Consider the following 24,426-nt stretch of genomic DNA (forward strand, 5'->3'; position numbering starts at 1 on the left):
TACCCCCCTTTTGAAGCCGTTCGAGCCCTCAGAATTTTGTTCTGAGCAGCATAGTAGAAGTTACTTTTCGGAGGCGTTTAGATCAAGAGGGTGTGCTTTTTGACAGATTTTCTTCAGGTAAACAGTTCTTTTGGGAAGCAGCTTGTCTTAGCTTTGTGCTGAGATTTTGTGTAGAGTTTTTCTTGCATTGGAGAGGAGATTTTTTAATCTCTTGGAGGTTCTTTTTCTCTCTTGTGTGCATCCACAATATGGCTCAATCTACGGAGAAAGAGATTTTTGGTGCGTTTACATCCGAAGACAAATTGGATGGTACCAACTATTCTCTTTGGTCTTTTATGGCCAAAAATGTTTTGGTTGGTAAAGGATTGTGGGATTATGTATCTGGAGATGAAGTTCGTCCAGGTAGCATTGCACCTTCCACGCCTGGTCGTGGTGCAGCTGTTGGTGCATGACCCTCACTAGTCACTCCAAAGCAAAAGAAATGGGATACTAAAGATGCACAAGCTATGGATGTGATTGCCTTAACCATAAAGAGGACAATCACACCACATATCAGATCTTGCAGAACTTCTGAGGATGCTTGGAACACTCTGCAAGCTATGTTTGGAGGAAGAAACGCTGCCAGAATAGAGTTTTTGAAGAAACAACTTGACAAAATATAGATGGACGAAGGTGATGATATCGTCGAGCATCTTACAAAAATCAGGGATCTTAAAGAGCAATTGCTTAGCATTGATGAAGTGATTCCAGAGAAGGACTTGGTTTCCAAAACACTCAATTCACTACCACCATCTTATTTGACTTTTCAGACTTCTTTGACTCTGTCTTTGCGAGCTAATCCTGAGCCTCTTCGTTTTGAAGAGTTAGTGGCTTTGCTATTGCAGGAGGATCAATCACGTAAGAACAAGTCTTTACAGGTGGATGGTATGGATCATGCTCTTGTTGTACAGAACAAAAACAAGGGTAAAGAGAGTGCTTATCACTCCAAGTCTGGTGCAGGACAGTCTTCAGAGAAGTCTAAAGGTGATTCCGACAAGTCCAAGAAGAAAGGTAAATGTCACTACTACAAGAAACCTGGTCACTACATTAGTGAGTGTAAAAAGCGAATTGCTAAAGAAAAGAAGAAAGAGTGAAGTTTGGTTGTTTCAGCTTCTGGTGATTCTTCTACAGTTAAAGAAGAGTCTGCAAACTTTGTGCAGGATTCTTATGCTTTCTTAGTATGTTCAAATTTTTTTGCTTACAGTGTTGACGAGACACAAATGATTTGGTACTTTGATAGTGGTGCATCCAGGCATATTACTTCAAGAAAGGATTTGTTTTGTTCATTGGATGCAGCTCCAGCAAGAAAGAAGGTGACATGTGCAAATAATGCTTCTTATCCAATCAAAGGCGTTGGTAAGATTTTGATTACCATTTCAGATGGTTCATATTTATGCTTGCCAGATGTCTTATATGTTCCAGGGATCAAGAAGAATTTGTTGTCTGTATCCTCTCTTGCAAAAAACGGTCTTCGGGTCATTTTTGAGGATGACAGATGTGTTGTACGAGATCGAGAGAATGGTTATTCTCTTATCACTACAGGTACGCTAGAAAATGGACTATTTGTGCTAGATCGTTATGAAAAGCAGATTCAAGTATGTATTGCAGAAACAAAGACTCAGGCCATGCAGGATGCTGAGTTGTGGCATGCTAGATTTGGGCATGTTGGTTATGGCAGTTTGATGACTATACAACGTAATAATATGGTGCATGATTTGTCTTTATTGGAGATGCGTTGCGTTCTTGGAAAGATGCACAGATTTGCATTTTCGCAGGATGGTTCAGTTAGAGGGACACGAAAGTTACAGCGATTCAGATTGGGCTGGTGATTTTGACACACGACATTCCACAAGTGGGAATTGTTTTTCTTGGGAAATGCATGTACATCTTGGCTAAGCAAGAAGCAACCCACAGTGGCTACATCAACTTGTGAAGCTGAGTACAGGGAAGCTTTCATGGCAACAGTTGATTGTGTATGGATACACAGGTTATTGGCAGATCTTTGTTAGTGTCAACAGGCACCCACTACCATTTTCACTGACAGTCAGAGTGCTATGGCAGTTGCAAGGAATCCAGTATTTCATGCAAGAACAAAGCACATAGAGGTTCACTACCACTATGTCAGGGAAAGGCTACATGCAGGGGAGATCACACTAACTTACTGTCCTACACAGGATAACATTGCAGATCTATTTACGAAGGCGTTATCACGAGAAAAGTTTGAAGCTTTCCGAAAAGCTTTGGGCTTACTCTCATACACATGATGATCTGCTACCTTGTACGGATTCACACTATCACTACAGGGGGGATTTGTAGACATGTAGTAGTGTCAGTGTGTATACGCGCTTCACCAGGGGCACTTTTATCCCACAAGGTTTTTCCCCCTGGACATCTGGTGTGAAAGGACACCTTATCTCTTAGGGTCTCATATAAGCTTTGTAGCTCTGAGTTTGTATATACTCTATTATTCTAATACAGAGAGATAGACTATAGAGATCTCGTACGCAAGCTCTGTGTCTTCTCCTTCTCCATCTTCTTCCTACTATGAGTTACTATCTTCCTTCTGTTTCCTGTTTCATCATCTTCAACACCCTTGAATTTGCAATAGCATTCGCAAAATTTTGTCCACACTTGTCATACAAAGTGAGCTTATACAGCCCACGGCACAAAAGGCCAGATGCAATAATTTTATCACCAAAACTGAGATCATGAATTCTACATCTGTCATTCACAAACTTGATTACAAGTCCAAGTCTAGCAAGTGCGGATACAGACAAGAGATTCTTCTTGATCCCAGGTACATAAAGTGCATTAACAAGTGTGAAGGAACTGCCATTTGCAGCAATGAGCACAATCTTTCCAACACCTTGAACCGGATAAGAGACATTGTTGGCACAAGTGACTGAATTCCCATGAGGGACAGACTCGAGAGAGGTGAACAATTCACGATGTGAGGTAATGCGCTTTGTATCGAGATACCACACATGTGAATCTGCAGCAACTGACAAGCATGCATCATGGACAACAGGATTTTAAGTGCACTCTGCGCTAAAAGCCCATTCTGCATCAACATCAGCAACACAGTTTCCTTTCACAGAAGACTCAACAATGGCTGCATTTGTAGTGGAACCAGCATTTGCAGTGGAACCACCCTCTTTCTTCTTAGCCTCTTTGGCCTTCAACTTAGGACACAACTTGATCTGTGATCATTAGCTTTACAATAGTGGCAACGCACTTTCTTTTTGCCCTTATCACCAAAATTTCTAGACAAATTGCTGCCAGCAGAAGCATTAGGAACAGAAATTTTGCCACTTGCAGCAGAACCATAAGAAGTGGTTGCATTGCTGTTACCACCCTTTCTTTGAGAAGCAATAAAGCCTGTTCAATTGCACGTTGCCTAGTCCTGTTTTTTTTGGAAAGTGACTCTTGCAACAGCAATGTGCATAATGCATCAAACTTCACAACTTCAGGATTTCCTTGGGTCATTAGTCTCCAAGTACTAGCAAAAGTCTGGTAGGAATCTAGTAAGGCATCAAGAATAGTCTGCACAAGGGAACTGTCTGAAATGACTTCACCTGCAGAAATAAGTTGCTCATTGATATCCTTGACACCAGTAAGAAAACTGTCCATCATCTTCCTCATGCATAATCTTTGACTCCAACTCTTTACGCAGCAAAGCAATTTTAGCCTCATTGCGACTTGCATAAAGACTAGCCAAAATATCCCACGCTTGTTTTGCAGATTTTGCTGAACGGATGTGAGAAACAATGGTGCGCTTCACAGACAACGTAATCAATGCATGAGCCTGCGCATCCTTTACATCCCAATGAGCTTGTTCTACCGTAGGTAAAACAACTCTAATAGCAGCAAGACCTGCAACATCCTCAACATTGCCTACATCCTCAAAAGCAGGACGTACATCAATGCCCTGCACAATATTCTAGATGCCCTTTGACACAAGAACGTGTTGCATCCTATAAGCCCACATAGGGTAATGGTCCCCCTCCAACCTGTCCTCAACAACAAACATCTTGAAGACATCTGTGTTGTTGTCAGCCATGGTAAATGTTGCACTGATGTCAAAACTGCCCGAAAATAGGAGAAATAGAGCAGGAACACACATGTTATATAGCACAAACCATAGAAGATTGTAAGGCACCTGTTATGCAGAAAACGGCACTGAGACAGAAAGTCTGTACAAAATGACAAAATTGCATGTGCAGACCTACCTGTAGTGGAAACGGAGGCTGAAATGAGCCCGAATTTGAAATCTGAGCAGACTAAGATTTACGAGTCTACCCGAAATATTTGTCGACCTGCGAACGCTCGCCAAACCTCACTGTAATCGAAGAAAGTGAGCAGGCGTGTGCTGGAGCAGCTGGCGACTAAGCCCGGGAGGACGTAACCTGCTCTGATACCAATTGTTGGAATTAGGATTGCAGAGAAATGCACACAGCTTGGAGAAGATGAAGGAAGCTCAAGGCACACAATAGAGAGTGTGTTTCTTAGTGTTCAATGGAAAGATAGATAGCCCTAGAGTGATGGGCATATATACAATGTTCGGGGGGAAAAACCTCCTAAAGAGGGAAAAAATGCCCCGACGGTCCTAGTGTGTTCACACACATCACTACCACATGTATATGGTAACAAAAATATCTTTGTTAGACATAGCCTACCCACAGAAATTGTCAATGATCGCAGCACACATTTCATCAATGAAGTGATTGCAAATTTCTTAGATGAATTCATGGTGATCCATAGGAAGTCTGCTCCACACCACCCACAAGAAAATGGAAAGGCTGAAGCCACAAATAAGACTCTATGCAATGTCCTGAACAAAATTGTATCAAATTCATGGACGGCAGTTACACTCAACACTATGGGCTTATCGAGTAGTCTACAGGACCTCAATTGGCAGAACACCGTACAACATGGTGTTTGGACTTAATGCTATATGTCTATGGAGTTCTTGATCCCAACACTCATAGTGGCTAAATAACTTGAATGGACGGGCCATGAACTGCCTTCCAGGCTACATGACTTTGAAAAATTAGATGAGCTTCGCCCAAAGGCTGTAGCTTCTATCTATGCTCAAAAGAGAAGGCAAAAAGAATTTTTTGATAAGCATGTACGCTCTAAAGAGATTAAAATAGGAGAATGTCCTGGTTTATACGTTAAAACAACATGCTAAGAAGCTAAAAAAGCGAGGGATGGGACCCTCTGTGATCAAAGATTTATCACCAAGCGGGGCCATCAAGCTTGCTACATTAGATGGTGAAGAAATGCCTAATTAGATTAGCGATTGTTGGATTAAAAAGTATCATTTACCACTAGCCTAGCATATGCTTCAACAAATACACGCGGACGAATAGTCAAGGAAGCTCAAGACGAAGCAAAGGAACAAATCGCTAAACAAAAGCTTGTATGACAACAACAACAGCATGGGCGGCCATTACAGATCAATGTCATCAATATGGTGGATTTTGATAAAGAGCATACAATGGATCCGATAATACAAGTCAAACTTGGAGGTAAGCAGGTGGAGACTCATGTGTTGGAATTAGGGTTGCAAAAAAATGCACACAGCTTGGAGAAGAGGAAGGAAGCTTAAGTCACACAACGGAGAGTGTATTACTTAGTGTGCAATGGAAAGATTGATAGCCCTAGAATGATGGGCATATATACAATGCGCGGGGGAAAAAACCTCCTAGTGACTAAAAAAATCCATGGTGGTCCTAAGTGAGTTTGCACACTTAAGTGTGTTCACACACGTAAGTGAACACACATCACTACCACATATATATGGTAACAAGTCCCCCCTGGAGTGATGTGGTGAACAAGAGCTGGCACATGAGTAAAGGGAAGTGCCATGCCCTGAGAACATGATCAGTTGACAAAGGGGAGTAAGCCCAAAGCTTTGCGGAAAGCTTCGAACTTCGCATGAGACAATGCCTTTGTGAAAAGAGCAAGGTTATCCTGTGTTGGCACATAAGCCAAGTTGATCTCTCCTGCTGAGAGCCTCTCCCTGACATAGTGGTAATGCACCTCAATGTGCTTTGTGTGAGCATGAAAAACTGGGTTCCTCACAACTGCCAATGCGCTCTGACTATCAGTATAGTGTTGGTAGTGTCCTATCCAACACCCAAATCAGCCATAAGGCGTCTCAGCCATACACACTCAAATGTGGTTGTGAAGACTGCGTTGTACTCAGCCTCACAAATAGAAGTGGCCACAGTAGGTTGCTTCTTGCTCAACCATGATACACATGAACTACCAAGCATGAACTGCCAAGATGTAAAGATCCACTCAAGTAGCAAAAATTCCTCTTGACAGCCTGCCAATGCTTAGACCCTGGGCTATGCACAAATTTGTTGATATGTGAGATTGCAAATTGAATATTCGGCCTCATGTTGCATACGTAAATAAGACATCCAATGGAAGTTTGGTAAAGAGTGACATCTACAGTATCACCAGCATCATGAAGACTCAATTTCAATTGTGTTTCCATGGGAATGGCAATAGGTTTGCAATCCTCAAGTCCAAACTTACATATCAATGTCTCTATGTAACTTTTTTGATACACGGAAATACCACCATCACATTGCTTAGATGTATACCCAAGTAATGATGCAACAGCCCCAAATCTTTCATCTTGAAAGTAGCATTCAAATCAGCCTTGAATTCAGCAATATGTCTCTCATTTGGTCTAGTGATCAACATATCATCTACATAAAGAACCACAATGAGAAGTACATCACCCTCACGCTTTACATACAATGTGCTTTCTATTGGACTGTTACAAAATCCTCGTTTGATCAAATGAGTGACAGCTTTCTCATACCAAGCCGAGGAGATTGCTTCAACCCATACAAAGCTTTGTTACATTTGCACACCTTATCCTCTTGCGTTACATAAACTTCCTCAAATATGTCACCATTCAAGAAAGGAATAACAGTGTATGATTGATGTACATCCCAACAAAAATGAACTGCTAATGCACATAGAAAATGCACATCAGTCATACGACAAGTGGGAGTAAAAGTATCTTTATAACATATGCCTTTTTGTTGTGCATAACCCTTTGCAACAAGTCGAGCCTTATAGCGATCAATCTCACCATCCGGCTTGCGTTTCAACTTGTAAACCCACTTTGTACCAATGGCCTTTTTTCCAGGAGGCAAATCACAGAAAGTCCATGTGTCATTTTCTATAAGTGCATCATATTTTGATTGCATGGTAGCCATCCAGTTTTCTAAATTTTGTGCTTCATCAAAAGACAGAGGTTCCTCAACATCATGTAAGCTAGACACAGCCAAAGAATAACAATCTGATGCATAAGATGCATGGCAAGGCCTGAACGAGTACGAGTAGACAAAGGTGCATCCAATTTACTATCACGCAAAGTATACACCAGCCATTTAGGCATAACTCTAGCCTGCTCATTCTCAACCCTTTCCTCATCAAGTACATCATGTACATCTGCATCAAGAATAGGCTGATCTATAACAATTTCAAAAACCCCCATAGGCTGTACATTTTCCTAATTGGAATTTACATTCAAACTTCCACCACGAAAAAGAGGCAACAAAGTGTCAAAAATGCCTTGTGAGCTGACATTACTGTCTCTAGTACATGAGAGTAAGGGTTGAACACAATCTTCCACAAACACAACATCCCATGAAACCATAATACACTTTGTTTGTGGATGATACAACATGTAACCTTTGCTTTCAACACTATAACCAACAAAAATACATTAAACAGACTTATCATCCAATTTTATGCGTTGTGTTTGTGGCACCAAAGTATATTCCATACAGCCAAAAACACGCATGTGCTCAATAGAATGCTTTCTATCATGCCATGCTTCAAATGGAGTAATAGACTGCAAAGCTTTTGTAGGATACCTGTTTAGTACATAAATGGCTCACATGATGGCCTCAAGCCAAAAATGATGCGGCAAAGCTTGACTTTTGACCATACATCATGCCATTTTCATAAGTGACTTGTTTTTCCTCTCATCAACACCATTTTGTTGAGGCGTATAAGGCATTAAATTCATGAGACATATACTCCCCCCCTTGATTGAAATGGAGGGTGCCCGTAGTACATTTTGAGACATTTTCAGCCATAGCTAGAAATTTTTTGAAGCACGTAGATACTTCGTACTTTGCTTTAAGTGGAGACACCCATGCATGCGTGAAAGAATCATCAATGAAAGTCATAAAGTAAAGGTAATTGCCCAAGGATGGAGTTTGCATGGGCCCACAAACATCACTATGCACAAGTTGCAACCTGCATGTGGCCCTAACTAACCCATCCTTTGGAAACTTAGAACGTTGCATCTTACCCAAAATACAGCCTTCACAAACGTGTTTGACAGGTTCTTTAAGAGGCGGCAAAGAAGCAACCATATCAAATTTTTGCAAACGGCAGCAAACTGGCAAAATTCAGATGACCAAAATGTGCATGCCAAAGTTTTGCATCTAAAATAGCCTTTGAATCCACAACTACATTTGCAAAATTCTACCCACACTTGTCTTACAAAGTGAGCTTATATAGCCCACGGCATAAAATGCCAGATGCAACAATTTCATCACCGAAACAGAGATCATGTATTGTACATCTGTCATCCACAAATTTTACTACAAGACCAAGTCTAGCAAGTGTAGATACAGAAAAAAGATTCTTCTTGATCCCAGGTACATAAAGTGCATCAACAAGGGTGAAAGAACTGCCATTTGCAGAAGTAAGCACAATCTTTTCAACTCCTTGAACCGATAAGAGGCATTGTTGGCACGAGTAATTGAATTCCCATGAGGGACAAACTTGAGAGAGGTGAACAAATCACGATGTGAGGTAATGTGCTTTGTAGCACCACCGTCAAAATACTACACATGTGAATCTGCAACAACTAACATGCATGCATCATGGACAGCAGGATTATAGATACACTCTGCACTAAAAGCCCATTCTACATCAACATCAACATCACAATCTCCTTTCACAAAAGACCAAACAATAACTGCATTTGTAGTGGAACCAGCATTTACAGTGGAACCACCCTCTTTCTTCTTAGCTTCTTTGGCCTTGAGATTAGGACAGTGCTTGATCAAGTGATCATTAGCTTTGCAATAATTTCAACGCATCTTCTTTTTTCCCTTATCACCAAAATTTCCACATGAATTGTTGCCAGCAGAAGCATTAGGAACATGTGATTTTCCACTCCCAGAATAACCATAAGAAGTGGTTAAATTGTTGTTACCACCCTTTCTTTAAGCAGCAATAAAAGCCTATTCAACAGCACGTTGTTTAGTCCTGTTTTTCTTAGAAAGTGACTCTTGCAACAGCAATGTGTAGAATGCATCAAACTTGACATTTATGTTTTTTTATGCTAAAAGTGGGTATACATGAATTGATAAGCAATATGGGATAGAATTGTAGTGCTCAAGGTGCTCTACGGGCTTGTCTTTACGGCTCGTCAATAGGAGCTACAATAAAGAAGTTATGGCAGTTTGAATCTGGGCTTGATTGCAGATATGTACTGGATTGGGCAGCTCCTGATGAAGAGTTAAAGCTGGTATGGATGCATGGCCTAAAATTCTCACTTTGTAGAGAGCGTCAGTCTTTTCAGATCGGCAATCGGAGCTCTGGTTGCCGAGATGTTAGCAATTTAAGTTTCACCGGGGGGCGATTTCGTATCGATTTGGTCACCCCGATCACTGTGCGATCTTGTGATTTTGGACTTTGAGCAGGATTTGGAATACAGTGCGCTTAATAGGGAAATAAGTTTTCAAAGGGCACCTAGTCAGAAATATCATATTTTGTAGTGCATTGGTAATGGCGTATGCTGTGCTCAACATTACGGTGGACGGTTGGCAATAATGGAGCTCGGCACTCCTCTGGTCAACATTTAGGATGCTCGGGAATGCTTTGGCCAATAAATAAACCAAATGTGATGCCTTTATGAACGCATATTAAGTTCGTGATGAGCTTTGTGTTGCGAAAATGGTGCCTTGCAATACATTGGTCGATTTTATGCCAAATGTGGTGGCTTACGAAAGCATAAATTCCTACCGCAAGATATCATGCTGACGGCAAGGGAGTCACGAGCGATTTTACTCAAATGCGAAGGCCTTTGCCGGTGCCTTGGTTAATTTGCATGCCAAATGTGGTGCCCTTATGAATCAATGGCCAAAAGGCCGCCCGCCCAATGGAAATATGGTCGACCAAGAGGTTTGGGGCAATGGCCATCCAAGTAAGACTAATGGCCACCCTAAATTGGGAGGGGTGTGAACCAAAGGGGTGAAGGGAGCCCATGGACGTGCAGGCAGCAAGGGAGGCGCAAAGAAGCAAGGGAAAGCTCGTGTGGGCCAGAGGTGCCGGATGATGCCGAGCAAGAAAGAGAAAACACTCAGCTCGCCAGCGCGCACGGTTTCGACCCCGCTCTCGCCAAATTTGGTGCAGATCAGGCGACTCACTGCCACATCATCAAGATGCCTTCCCACCTAGCAATGACGACGCCGTTGTTGCTTAGGGGGAAGAGGGTGGGTTTAAAAAAAGGGACACATAGGGTGGAAGTAAAGATAAGGAGAAAAAGAGTTGAGGTCGCATTTGTTGACGCGTGCCTCCTTCACTCCTTTTGTGGTAGCAACACCTATCCTCTCTCTCTCTCTCTCTCTCTCTCTCTCTCTCTCTCTCTCTCTCTCCCCTAATTCACTTCAGAGCACTCATGACTATTCTAACATGACATGGGAGATGTCTAGTACAATTATTTACAAAGACGGACATTGACGATGCTCTTTAGTGCATTGATGCACTACTTTCTTGGACAATCCAACATCGAACAATGCCCGATGTCGTGCATCCTTGGGCATTGATGATGATGACGATAATGATTTTAGTTTTTCACTTTAATTCATTTTCATTTTGTAATCAGACATTGTATTAGATCCACGCAGATTGTATGAGTTTGGTCTCATAGGTCATTTTGGCCCTTGGCCTTTGAAGACGTTTGATATAATATAACATTTCATTTCATTCTTCCCTCGTTTTGTCTTCCATGCTCCTACCTATCTACACGTGAGTGCTCTCTCTCTCTCTCTCTCTCTCTCTCTCTCTCTCTCTCTCTCTCTCTATTTCCCTTCCACCGGCAAGTTCGCGGGTGCTGGTTGACAGGTCCCACGTGCGAGAGAGAGGTAGGTAGGGAGATGAGGAATTGTGTTGCATGAGCATGCAGTAACTCCACTTTCTCGTTCTCTGGCTCTCTAGTCCTCAGTCACTCAGCAGATAGGCAGCCTTAGAAAACGCCGTTGACGCCGGACAGTTGCCTTGAAAAGAAGCCAGGCCTACGAACTTCAAAGCTGAAAGCAGTGCAGAGTTGCACACAGTACACGTGCATAGCGTAGAGATGTGCAGGGCTAGAAAAATACATTCTCCCTAGCTTGAAATTCTCTCGATTTTTACATTGGAGCGGCGACACTGTGGTAGGACTTAGGTTGGGTTCACATCGCCCGGCGGAAGAGCAGCAGATTCTGAACGAGCCAATCAAATTCTCCTTAGCTCGTTGCCTTGTTCACATAAGGCGGTGGAAGGTGTTGACTAGGCTGCCACGTCAAGGAAGTATTTGCCTTTTTCTCTTCCGCCCTATCCTCTTTTTCTTCTGACCCCCCCCCCCCCCCTCTCGCCTGTGAGCACTTCCACCCTCATGCCTTTCTTCTCCAGCCAATGGAGCCGCGCCATGCAAGCAAAAGGACTACCGTCTTGTGTGAACGATAGGGCGGCGGCAGAACTGTGAATCGCTGTGTTCCGCCTGGAAGGGGTGGAAGGTGCTTCTCTTCCACCTCTTCAATCTGAACCCACCCTTAATCACCTTGACACACTCTCTCTCTCTCTCTCTCTCTCTCTCTCTCTCTCTCTCTCTCTCTCTCTCTCTCTCAGTTGAAGCCTCCTCTGCGTCCCTGCGTCTCCCCTGGGCGAGGGCAGCCCTGTGGGGGGGGCATTAGTGCATGAGCATCGCCCACCACAGTCGAGCCCCAAGTGGCGTCTTGCCCACAGCCCGGAGCTTGACCCGCTACCAAAAATGCATTATCTACACACCCCCGAAGCCTCAGCTTTTCTCTGATTGCCGACCACTGCTTGTACCCGCTTACATAGAGCCTTCTATACTATATATAATTGAGCTTAAAATTTTCAAGGAAGGAGAGGACATCCATGTGTCACTCTCTCCTTCATTTCAAGAACCTTAAGAAACATTTTTGGTTTGAAATGTAAAAGTGAAGGATAATGAGAAGTCATTTGGTTTGAAATATAAAAGTGAAGGCTAAGTAGCAAGTATTGTGATGGTGAAAAATCTATACTATATATAATTGAGCTTAAAATTTTCAAGGAATGAGAGGGCATCCATGTTTCACTCTCTCCTTCATTTCAAGAACCTTAAGAAACACTAGTGTGACCGGCGGCCTTCGGCCGCCTCTCTCTCTCTCTCTCTCTCTCTCTCTCTCTCTCCCCCCCCCCCCCTCACTCATATAAATCGGAACTCATCAAATGCAGCAAACTTTGACATGTGGCACTGGAAAAGCAGTCTCCTTAATATATAGTATAGATTTTTGGTTTGAAATGTAAAAGTGAAGGATAATGAGAAGTCATTTGGTTTGAAATATAAAAGTGAAGGCTAAGTAGTAAGTACTGTGATGGTGAAAAATTGAAAAGACTTAGTTTTGACTTCTCGGTTTTGTCAAAAAGTCATAATACTTGGTACTATATATATATTTATATTATTTAAACTCTTTGGCAAGGCCATGGAATTTCACTCCACCCTTCAATTATGAAGAGTGATTACTTTTGTTTTTGTAAAGCGTGGCTCTACTTCGTAGCCTGGGAAAATAACGAGCAACGAGATGTGCCACGCGTCGATAAGTTGGTCTGCCTCGAACATGCGTGCGTGTGTGTGTGTGTGTGTGTGTGTGTGAGAGAGAGAGAGAGAGAGAGAGAGATGCGGCACATCACAGGTCTGAGAGAGAGAGAGATCGGGTTTCCTTTTCTACAGTACCGTCGTGTGTGTCACAATTCTTAGAGAGAGAGAGAGATGTCTTTGTTATTTGCTGCAGTTGTGTGTGTGTGTGTGTGTGTGTGAGAGAGAGAGAGAGAGAGAGAGAGAGAGAGAGAGAGAGAGAGAGAGAGAGAGAGAGAGAGAGAGAGGGCCAATCCCATTCAGTCCTGTTGAGGAGTATGTGTATCTATTTCTGTTCGAAAGAGAGAGAGAGAGAGAGAGTGCCATTGATTGGCCTTGGCACTTGACAGAGAATTGCCCCCCCCCCCCCCCCCCGCCGTTGCCTAAACTCGATCATGAACACAACCCACCACTTACTTCATGTACAACTTCTCAAATGTTCCTGCAAAACAGGCCTCATGTAGTCTCCTCTATCAACACCCCTGGCTACCAACAACTAATCTGCCACGATCCCAACACCCTTATACAACCTCAATTCTCTGTTGGCTAGGATGTCAAGACTCTGGATCCAATACATGTCCCACTCGCCACAAGTTCTTGCTAAGCCACCTACTCCTCTATCGTTGCATGTCCGCCACCCTTTATCCCGACAAGCTCCATTTTTGCCTAGCCTCCACACACACACACACACACACACACACACACACACACACACACACACACACACACACACACACACACACAGAGAGAGAGAGAGAGAGAGAGAGAGAGAGAGAGAGAGAGAGAGAGAGAGAGTCCCACATCCGTCTCTACACTTTCTTCGTCTTTTTTTGGCCAGTGAGCGGATGCTACAATGTTGAGAGCTCCAAAGTGACCATCCAAGATTCTTAGCTTTCCGAATTTTTTACATCTCGAACTCCTTACATAGGCAAGAAAAAAGGGGTTCTGCAAGGGAACATGTGGCATTGCCTGCTGCTACAGTGCTCACGGCAACGGTCATGCAAGGCAGGTCTTTGATTGAGTGTTTGGGAAAGATGTGTCTCAGCTTAATATCATGCCGTTTTACAATTTCAAAAATGCCGGTTGAGGGCAAGAGGAAAAGGAGAAATTGCCCCAAAATAGAGAAAAATAGTGTAAAAACCTGCAAAATAAACCTAATTTTCTAAATTTTCCTTGCAAAAATTAAAGGAAAGCAATTTTGTATGTTTGAAAAAAATAATTTTTCCAGAACACTAATGTGATTGCATTGGAGGATGATCATTGCCAGTCGAGGGTATTGGCCTTGGTCTTGGAGTTAGCAATACTTTGCTCATTTGGATCCTCCCTTGTGTTGCATACCTAATGCGGGCCCTTTGCCTCCCCCTAGAAATGATGACTCGGTCTCTTATAATAGGGCTGCCTCCGTGCATGTGCCTCCATTGCAGGACTGTCTCCATGTCATTTTGCTTACATTTAGAGCCTGGTCACTTTGGAATGGCTAAATAGCCTTCTAGCTTTGTTTGCAAGTCAAGAAAACCGGTGGCTTCAAAGATAAATGCTTGATTTGACTGAGTGATGAGACAGATCTTGAGCAGGTTCTTGCTAACCGAGAGGGCCTCAAAAGTCAACCATGTGAAACGCTATGCCCGTTTTGAGGCTCTTAACTACCACGATTAGATAGGTAGAGAGAGAAGAGCCAGCTCGTGATCGAGTAGAAAGCAAACTTGCTGGTACACGCAACCAGGCTCTTTGCCTCTCACATGCTACATTTTAATACTACAAACTAGACATGCACCTTGAGAGAGAGAGAGAGAGAGAGAGAGAGAGAGAGAGAGAGAGAGAGAGAGAGAGAGAGAGAGAGAGAGAGAGAGAGACATTTTTCTTCCTACTGACGTGGTTTGAGACCCGTTAATCTTGAGACCAATTAATCTCGACTCTCAGCTATTAAGTTTAGGCAAACCTTATCCAATCCAAACATTGTTGGCAACAAGTCGTCATGTTGCATAGCAAGAGAGAGAGAGAGAGAGAGAGAGAGAGAGAGAGAGAGAGAGAGAGAGCGAGATAGATAAATTTTATTATCGTCCTCGGAGGTCAAATATGACCTATGGGACCAAAGTTACATGTGATGTAGTATGTGTATGGCTGATGAGTGACTCTCGATGCTCCAAAATTGTAGTGATGAGAGTCGCAATGGAGAGCCCACACTTTGGCTGGGAGAGGAAAGTGTGTAGGTCTAAGTTATGGCTGAAAATGTGAGAGAAGCAAGTTCGGATGTGATCAAAAGCTGAGCACTCTAGTAGTGTGTGGTACTCAGACTCTCGAACTTGCAGTGAGCATAATGTGCACAATCGATTTGACTCTTCTCCATTGCCCCAACGCCCTATCTCGCATCGAAGGAAATGGGAGCTAAGCCGAATTGCTGCGATAGTGCGTATCGCGGACAACGGAATAGGCTCAAGCATGTAAGTGTGAGTACGGTTTCCTCTCTCAGCGAAGAACATGGTTTTGTAGTTGGGGGCAATATAGGTGGTGTAATGTATGAAGCGTGACCCACCGGATTTCTCCCAAGCCGTAATACATTGGCGCTGTAGAAAAGCTTCATTCACTTGAGAGTCAATTGAAGCATCATGTAGCAAGTGTAATGCATCCCATCTCCCAAACCACTTCTTTATGTCTTGCATCCATCCCGTGCTCAAGATCTTGCTTTTATTCGTCTTTTGAACTTTTTTGCTTGCTTCCCATGCAATTGTAGGAAGTCGATGTGAGGGGTTTTGACGCATCTTTATCATGTACTCCACAACCCTTTCCATGCCCATAACCTCAATTGGAAGAGATCCCGACTCAAGAAGTAGGAGCATATATGGTGTTTGTGTCTTAACTTGGAGAAAGTTTGTAAGAAAACGCTTTTGGACATTCTCAAACTCTTTCCAAGTAGATTTTGAGATGCTCCCGCCCCACACTTCAACTCCATAAAGAAGAACCGGTGTCACCAATGCATCAAAAAGATACTTCTTGAGAACCCAACACTTGATATTTCCCGCATTACACATGTTCTCAAATGCATAATATGCTCTCTTTCCCGCTTCCAAACGACGCATAGCACATTCATGCCACTTGTGATTGGATGGAACCTCAAGGCCAAGGTACTTAAAGCTCTCAACAACTTCAAGTGTCTTGTTGTTGTACACAATGCATGGCTTCTCCTTATGGTTGGTTTTCACAAGCATAACCTTTGTTTTGGATTCATTTACAATCAACCCACTATGCAAGCAAAAGTTCTCAAGGACAACCATAAGCTTTTGTGCATCTTCTAAAGTGTGTGCTAGAAGCACTACATCATCCGCATACAACAAAAGCATGATTACCGCATTGCAAATAGTGACCTCTTCAATGCCTTCTTCTTGCATAAAGTCAAGTACCATTTGTTCCAATTGATCGATGCATAGACCAAAGAGAGTTGGTGACAATGGACATCCTTGTTTAACCCCAATAGTGCTTACAAAAATTTCTGAAATTTCTCTTCCCATGCGCAATTGACAAATCACCTTCTCATAGATTCGAGAAACCGTAAGCATAAACTCACTTGGCACTTGGAGTTCTTCCATCCTTCTCCACAAATTGTTACGTGGAATCATATCAAAGCTTTCTTAAAGTCCACAAAACAACAATACAATCGCTTGCCTTTCAACCGACTTTCCTCCATGAGAACACGAAGAGTGACAAGATGATCAATGGTGCTATGGCATCGACAAAAACCCGCTTGTCCCTTTGCACGCTTGTCATTCTCTTCAGCCCAATCACTCAATTTCATCTCCATTATGCACCCAAACAACTTTGCCATAAGAGACCCAATCATTATAGTCCGGTAGTTGCTTACATTCTTTACATCCCCTCCTTTATGCAAAGGCTTAACCCAATTAGTACTCCAATCATAAGGCATACCATGTTGAAGTGCAAGGTTGAACATATCACACATCCACTCATGGGTAAAATCTCCCGTCCATTTGATCATCTCCGGCTTGATACCTTGAAGATCTCCCACTTTGCGAGTGGCCAACTTTTCAAGCCCACCGCATACATCCTCAATAGTAAAAAAAGACGGCATACATGGGAGTGAACCATAAAATGGCATTTTTTCAGTATTTGCTTGCTCATATAATTGCCTACAATGTGTGTACATATCCACTAGACTCAAGTTACCAAAATTCTCAACCGCTTGCCTCTCAAGTTTCTCCAAAATCTTCCACATGCATGTGCCTTTTCTTGGACTTGAAATTCTTGTTGCTTTACTTCCCATCTTCTTCTCTTCTTTTGAATCAATTCCTTGTATGTATGCAAATGACTTTGATAGTTGTCTTTGTCCATAGTTGCATCAAGCTTTATCAATGAATTTCGAGCATCTTGACATTCTTTATCAAACCACCTTTTGCGTGATCTATATTTGTTGATACCATGGAGATGCTTTATGGCAAAGCATTCTTCCACACAAGAACAAATAGCTTTCTTGAAAGCTTCCCATTTAGTCTCCAATGGTGCATCACATTGAAGCTTTGTCATCCATAATTTTTGCTCAACCATTTCAATGTACATTGGTGCCCGTTTGAAATCCATACATAGTGATAACTTCTCTTTCCTTTGGCTCAGATTATCATGCTTAGTTGCTTCTCCACATGAAAGGTCAATACATAAGGTGCGATGGTCGGATTCCGAGGTCCATTGACCAAACATAAAACTCTTTATGCGATACATGATGGCTTCAGAGAGTAGCATATAGTCAATCACACTATCCCCATTATGTCTCCTACATGTAAATCCATTGGTTCCACTCCACAAAGATACACCATTGGCAATGAGCATACCCGTGCTATTACACATGTGTAAAAGTAGCTTTCCATAGTGATCCGGCTCTTTCTCATCCATTGAAGTACGATCATACAAGTGAACTTCCTCCAACTCCCTTGAAATGTATGGCATATCAAATTGTTGAGTATCATGTTGCAATGTTTTTGTGCGAGCATTCATATCCCCAAATACAATAACATCACCTTCACCTTTGAAATAAGCAATGTCCTCTTCCAAATCAGAAAATGGTTGATCTCTATCCATGCAAGCATAAAAGGGAGAATCATGATGAGGAATGTAGCAACCGGCTACAAAAATGGGTGCTCTTTTTGGTGTCATAATTTTCAGCCATACATAACGTTTGTACTTGTCATCTTTCACAATTGATACAAAATCTTCCAATCCTTTCTTAACCATACATGCTAACCCTCCTTGTCCTCTTCGTTGCTTGAGATTCTTTGACCACATCACTGAATGTACATTGTAATCCTCCAAGCCGTTAATCCTTTGTGTATCATGCTCCCAAGTTTCAACAAGAAGTACAACATCGGCTTTGCTTGTTAGTTCATCAATGCCAACCCCCGTATTCCATGGGTATCCATTACAATTCCAAAAGCATATTTTCAATTGTAACTCGGTCTCATAGGTCACGCATCCCTATTTGCTTGAGAGACTTGCCTCCTCCTTAGGCACATTTTCTTCATGAGAGATCTCCCTTTTTTTATTATTCTTTTCCTCATATGCCTTGCGACGCATATTTTGTTGCTTAATAGTGCGATCTTCACATACAAAACATTTTGTATCCCTCAAATAGATCCAACTATTATCAAGGATAATCTTTCGCTTGGTCTCATCCGGCATGGTGCATACAATTGGCCGTTCTCCCGAGCGAGGAGCTCCTTGCTTCCCCACTCTATGTGCTCCATAGACCATAACTCCGGACATGCCAAAGTGGGTTTTGAAGAAATCTTCAATAACAATGGCAAGAGAAGGAGGTGTCTCTAACTTCTCTTCGGGAATTCCACGAATAACAATGTTCTTGGAACGTCGCTCCCGTTCCTTCAACTCCTCCACATCCACATTCTCAACATTCTTTGTTTGAGCCATAGCTTGCATGAGTGAGGAATTAGAAACCACATTGCTACCACATACATCAGCCCAAGACTTGTTTGTGCATACATTTTTCATGTCGCATACATCCCGGCTCATAGTGTCAAATTTCTCCTCTTTCAATACATGGTCATGCTCTACTTTGCTCATCCGCTCCTTCAAAGCATTCAAGTCCACAAGAGAGCGTTTACATTCCTTGACTTCCTCTTCAAGTTGCATCAAACGTGTTGTTTGCATCTCAAGTGTCCTCTTGAGATTCTTATTCTCAACCACAAGTACCCTTAGTGTGCCATTCTCCATTGCAAGTGCTCGTAAGTCTTCGCCTTGTTTGTTTACGGTCTCTTGCAATGATACCAAGTACGCCATGATCATGGTTTTCGATGTCGTTGGTTGGGTGGTTGTGTTGTTATCTCCACACTTAGGAGATTTTGGATCATTTTCCACAATGGTTGTGGACCTTGTTGAAGAAGAAGGACCCTTGCGAGTGCCGGAAGACATTGTATGTAAAATAGGAAATGAGAATCAATTTTGTTGAACCTGTTCACTTCGGAAATGCTGCTACAAAAATGCCTTCCATAACTCTGAAAATTTCTGTCTTTACATCAATGCGTAGAGGACTTTGTGCTCTTCGATTGAGGCTATAGATCACCCAAATCGGAGTTCGGATGAAGAAGTTATGATCAAAAGAGTGGACTGCTGTCTACTAGGTCAAAAAACGGCTGCGTTTTTTGAGAGAGAGAGAGAGAGAGAGAGAGAGAGAGAGAGAGAGAGAGAGAAGAAAAAGAAGAAGATCACAATAGACCTAAAAAATTTAGTCGATGAACGTTGATTCTTGAAATCAAGGGCTTGCATGCTCACATACTTATACAAGGAGAGGGGGACATAACTTTTAATATCATAGAAACAATCACAGTGATCTAAAAGGTTAACAGGAGCAGAGAGAGAGAGAGAGAGAGAGAGAGAGAGAGAGAGAGAGAGAGAGAGAGAGAGAGAGAGAGATCATCCTTAAAGGTCAGATTGACCTATGGAACCGAGTACACCATGTAACATGCTTGAAGACTATGGATATAAGGGGGGCCACTGACAAGTTGAATCCATGAGGTGGCGAGGAGAGAAAGGTATGTAGGCCATGGTATGGGCTAAAATGTGGGTAAATAAAGTTTGATGTGATCAAAAGCTGAGCACTCATGTAGGGTATGATGATCGCACTCTCAAATTGTTAAGGGATATAATTCGCGTACAAAAAGAGACTCTCCTGCATGTAGTGCATCAATGCTCTATGTCACATTTAAGGGATTGGGAACTAAGCCAAATGGGTGATATGGTATAAAATATAGGTAAGGGCAAGCATGTGAATGGTTGAATACAGTCTTCTGTCTCAAAGAACAACTTGCATGTGTGTATGTGTGTGTGTGTATTTTGTAGCATGCCCTTTCTTTTAGCATGATGCCCAAAACTCTTGCAAAGAGAAATGATTGAGTGAACTTTTCTGCTTTCTTTGCCCTCTCATTTTAAGGTGCCAATGGTGCCCAAATGTACACAAACAAACCTGCTTATGGTCTATTTCAAGAGACCTTAACATCCATGCGACGAGTCTTGGTAGATGCAAGTGTACATGCTAGCTAGATTGAGTGCAATCCAACCTGTAAATTTTGAAGTTTATCCACATATAGAGACAAAGTTGTTATAGAGACAAAGTTTATCCACATATAGAGACAAAGTTGTTATAGCCATGCAAGCACCCCCAAGTCACACACCCATCATGAATACTGCCTTTCAGAAGCAAACGACACATTGCTACTATGTGGTGTAATGTTGGCATGTTGGGTCATGGCTGGTGCATGCATCCTAAGTGCCAACAAATAGCAGTTGATGACTAAGTCAACCGTGATGCCCCAAATGCAAGACCAAAACTACATGAGAGAAGCATGGGAGAGTTGCTATCATGACCAATGCCTTGATTGGTAAGGATGGTGAGAGGGGATGCTAATGCATCTAAAGAATTCGTCGTTCAATGCAAACACTATATCCAAAGAAGGATACCAACTCTCTATTAGTCTATGTAGAGGGCCACTACCACTCACCAAGGTCCCATATCAATTGTATGAGGGGGTGTCTCTAGCCTAATCGCAAATTCTCTACCTCCTTAGAGAGAAACATAGGATGTTAAGACAAGACATCATGCGAAGGAACCCATTACTTAATTCATTCGGAAGAGACCTCAAATTGACCTGATAATTCTTGAACTCAACACACAACACACACACACACACACACACAAAGAGATAGAGAAAAGGGGGGGGGGGGGGGGGGGGGGGGGTAGGGGGGGAGGGACAAACTTGCCATGATTAGGAGGAGTATGTTGGAGCTTGGCATGACCAACTAGAAGGAGATTTGTCCTTGGTCAATCCACAAGAATGTGGAGAGTAGCTACACTTCATTAGTTGTTCGATCTTACACTCGAAAAGGTAGACATAGTGTTGATCCAAAAGATAGATTTGTGTCCCGTCTTCAAACTGAAGTCGAAAGACTTCACAAAGAAAACAAAGATTTGAAGAAGAGACTCGTAGCCATGGAGTCTCGACTCACCACGGTGGAGAACTCCAAGAAGGAAGAGATGGAACAGTTGGAAATCAAGCTCAATAAATCACAAACGGAGGTAGAAACCAAAGTCAAGACTCAAGTGCAAAATGCCATCTTGCACAAAGTTGAAGATTACGTGACGTTTACGCTACACGAATGACAGCGACAAGATGATATCGCTCTCAATGTTTGCATTGGCGGGCTTCCAAGCGATTGGCAAGGAGAGGGGGACCCCAAGTTCGACGAGTCTTTCACTCGCATCCAAACAACGACCCACATGATACAGTGGGATCCAAAAACAATCAATACTCTTGCTCACGAGCATCGTACTAACCATGCAATCCTCACCTTCAAGACCAAAGCGGATCAAATCAAGCTCCTTGAGCAATCGAGGCTTCTCAAGGACACAAAAATTTGATTTGCCAAAGACCGTACATCCACCCAACTCAAACAGAAGAAGGACGAACTCCAAAAGATGCGAGAAGCGCGCATAGCAAGGAAATGGGCATTTTATCGAGGAGGTAAAGCCATCATCTGACAATTCGAACTCCCAAATCGTCGGCTCCCTCCTCCTCCCCTACCCCATCTTAGGTTTTGTTCACTCCACCTTATCTTCTCTTTTCCACCCCTCGATGGACCCTCAGTCCTTAGCTGATATGTATCAGAAGCAACCCTTTTGTAATGTTTTGTTTTTGGTCCCATAGGTCATATCTGGCCTCCGTGGATAATAATTCTCTCTCTCTCTCTCTCTCTCTCTCTCTCTGAGGCTCAGAGGACACTGGTAGGACTCCTCAGAGATTGCCATGTGCCAGGGAGTCGGAATCCCTCCCCCTCTATTATAGTATACATTGTTGAATCCTTGGAGCTCCACTCTAAAACTCTTAGAGCTCGCCTACTTGTAGCTACCTTGGTAAGTTTGTAGAGAGAGAGAGAGGACCAATGCTTATTTTCCTTACTGCAAGACATTTCTTAGAGAGAGAGAGAGAGAGAGAGAGAGAGAGAGAAGAAGAAGAAGAAGAAGAAGAAGAAGAAGTTTTTAACGTCGTAGGAAACTATCCCGAGAGAGAGATAGAGAGAGTCCTCAGCCACCCAGCAGATAGGTAGCCTTAGAAAATGCCATTGACACCGGACGGTTGCCTTGAAAAGAATCCAAGCCTGCGAACTTCAAAGTTGAAAGCAATGCAAAACTGTACATAGTACACGCGCACAGTGCAGAGTTGTGCAAGGCTAGAAAAATACATTTTCCCTAGCTTGAAATTCTCTCGCTTTTTACACTGGAGTGGCGGCATTGCAACAACACTTATTTACTCTCTCTCTCTCTCTCTCTCTCTCTCTCTCTCTCTCTCTCTCTCTCTCTCTCTCTCGTCGGCTTGAGGCTCATAGGACACTGACTCCTCGAAGATTGCCACGTGTCATGGGTGTCCCAAGAAATCCCTCTCCCTTTTATTATAGTATAGATGGTTTGGTTTATCATAGTTAGGGCACGTTTTTTTTAGGAAACAAAAAATCGAGCACAAATGTATAAATAGAAGGTTCATATGTGTATGTCTGTGATGGCTTTTTGACCTACAAAAAATTGAGTTATATTTTCAAGCATTTTTTGATAGGTTGAAAATGTTGATTGGTTAAGATACATCCCCCTGATCCCAAGCGCAAAAAAAAAAAAAGAGCAAGTGAATCTATGGAGCTCTGTTAATAATCACGTTGAGCCACCTAGGGTGAGTGAGCAATGGCGGAGGAAACCTGAACAGGGACGAGAGATGGTGAGTGAGCAAGGGTAAGAGTGGGTAGCGTCTGTATCTGCAACATCAAGCTTCCCCGTGGTAGTGTCCGTCAGTGGCAGTTGCATCCCCCGCCTTCAGCGTCCCCGCCTCCCCTCCTTTAGCGACCCCCTCCTGCCCGGGTGCATTCAAGGTTACCCGAGTCAGTTAATAATCGTAACATCTTGGTTTTGGGTTTGCCTGCAGTGTTAATAATCATCTACCACATCAATGCCTGCATCGCGATTATTAGCCTTAATAAGCGCATTTTGAGCCTACCTTTTAAGAGCAGGTGCATGTGGAGAATTAGCGATTAATTTTGGTGCGAGACCGTGAGCTGAGCAACACGCATGGTGTGTTAAGCAGCAAGGCAACGCATCCCCCCCCCCCCCCCCCCCCCCCCCCCCCCCCCCCAACTGCAACACGCAAATATTATCCTTTTTGATTATTATCCGAGTTTATTATCTTCTTGTAACCCTTTGTGTAACTTGGTGTTGGTGAGGCCTGTCACAGTGCCATGGCGAGCTCCTCTAAGCCGTCCTACACCGAAGCAGTGTAAGGCAAAGAACAGTCTGACGCTCCCAAGGCTATGGAGCCGATCGGCGACCTTGTGAAACCAGGCGCCGAAAATTGTGGTCAAAGCTCCCTTACTAATCTGAGTAAGGAGGAACTGAAACAAAGAAAGACGCACGTGGAAAAAGACCTAGCAGCAATCCCGGGTGCATTGTCATTGAACAAAAGATTGCGCGAGGATTCGACGTCCCAGGAGGATGCTGCTGAAGTGGCCAAAGGGGACAGAGCTTTCCAAGCACTTAAGAAGGCGCTCCTACAGCGTGTGGAGGTGGAAGATGCCGTTACGGTGGTTGTTCCCCCTCCCATAGTGAAAAAACAACTTGCAGAGGTTGCAAATTCCACTCTGGTCTTCGGGTTTATGGGGAGAGTTCCTAATAGAATTGAGCTCTATAATTGGCTTTGTAGTCCACTGGTGTTGAATCAACACGGCTCAGTAATATTCACCCAATATATAGCAAAAGGATTCTTGTCAGTTTAGTTGAACGACAGTGCAATGGTTGAGAAGGTTTTGGCAAAAAGTCCGCTGTTCTTCAATTGTGCGCCAGTGTGCATGCTCCCTTGGGACCCTTTGTTTGAATCTAATGAGGC

This window comes from Adiantum capillus-veneris, chromosome 24 (genome assembly GCF_014529385.1).
Source record: "Adiantum capillus-veneris isolate H3 chromosome 24, ASM1452938v2, whole genome shotgun sequence".
NCBI classification, from domain to species: Eukaryota; Viridiplantae; Streptophyta; class Polypodiopsida; order Polypodiales; family Pteridaceae; genus Adiantum; species Adiantum capillus-veneris.